The sequence below is a fragment of the Etheostoma cragini genome, chromosome 21 (assembly GCF_013103735.1).
Source record: "Etheostoma cragini isolate CJK2018 chromosome 21, CSU_Ecrag_1.0, whole genome shotgun sequence".
NCBI classification, from domain to species: domain Eukaryota; kingdom Metazoa; phylum Chordata; class Actinopteri; order Perciformes; family Percidae; genus Etheostoma; species Etheostoma cragini.
This window is the reverse complement of record NC_048427.1, coordinates 1,703,660-1,704,514: the sequence shown is the minus strand read 5'-3', so window position 1 is coordinate 1,704,514 and position 855 is coordinate 1,703,660. Positions and strand designations below refer to the sequence as shown.

Sequence of the window (855 nt, the reverse complement as noted above, 5' to 3'; positions counted from 1 at the left end):
GTCCATTGTGTTTCTCTGTGGAAGCTGCACAGTAAGCAAGCCAGCTTCATTCATTACATTTTACTCAGAGAAATGTCATCCCTTCTCACGCTGCTCAAACTGCTCTTTGCCTGAGCCCAACTCATTTAATTTGCCAAAACAATCCATCAATCATCCAATCAGTCCAACCACCACAACATCAGTTACAAAGCCATTACCCGCCGAGCACCCGGCCTGTCGACGGATAGGCGAGCAAATCAATCGGCCCGATAACTTATTTACAAAAGGCATCGACCGGCATGAAGCAAAATTAAATTACAGTTTAAGAACATGAACACAAAAAAACACAACTATAAAAACTTAAACATGACAAAGACATTAGTGAAAACACAGCTGAGTTTACACATTCCTCTCAATGCTGTAAGGATGATCAATTAGTTGATAGATCGATAGATTGCTTGATTGATTGACTAGTCAAGAAGCAGGATGTCTTTATCAACTCAAGATTTGCAGCTCTCCTCAGTTTTACATTATTATAAATGACAAAAATCCATAAAAACTACTACTGTTTTGGACTGTTGTTCGGACGTCACTTTGGGTTGTAGGAAGTTGCAATGAACACTTAATTTTATAAATGATCGATTCAACTAATTAACAAATTAATCATTGAAAACAACCATGAGTTGGACCTAGGAGCAGTGTTGAATGATCTCTTACTTCAGTAAAAGCTGTAATATTACATGTAAAAAGACTCATAATATAACTATATATATATTCAGTACTACATTCAAACATTCATATTAACACCAACATGTAATTAGGTACCAAAAGTCAAAGCACTCATTATGCAGAATGCATCCTTTTAAAATGTAGTCT

General features: G+C 36.1%; 1 protein-coding gene across 4 annotated transcripts in view; it reads right to left on the bottom strand.

Annotated features, from left to right (window-relative positions):
• Positions 1-855, bottom strand: part of LOC117936499 (PH and SEC7 domain-containing protein 1-like) — a 69,819-nt gene that overhangs the window by 15,817 nt on the left and 53,147 nt on the right. The gene's annotated exons all lie outside the window — the stretch shown is intronic.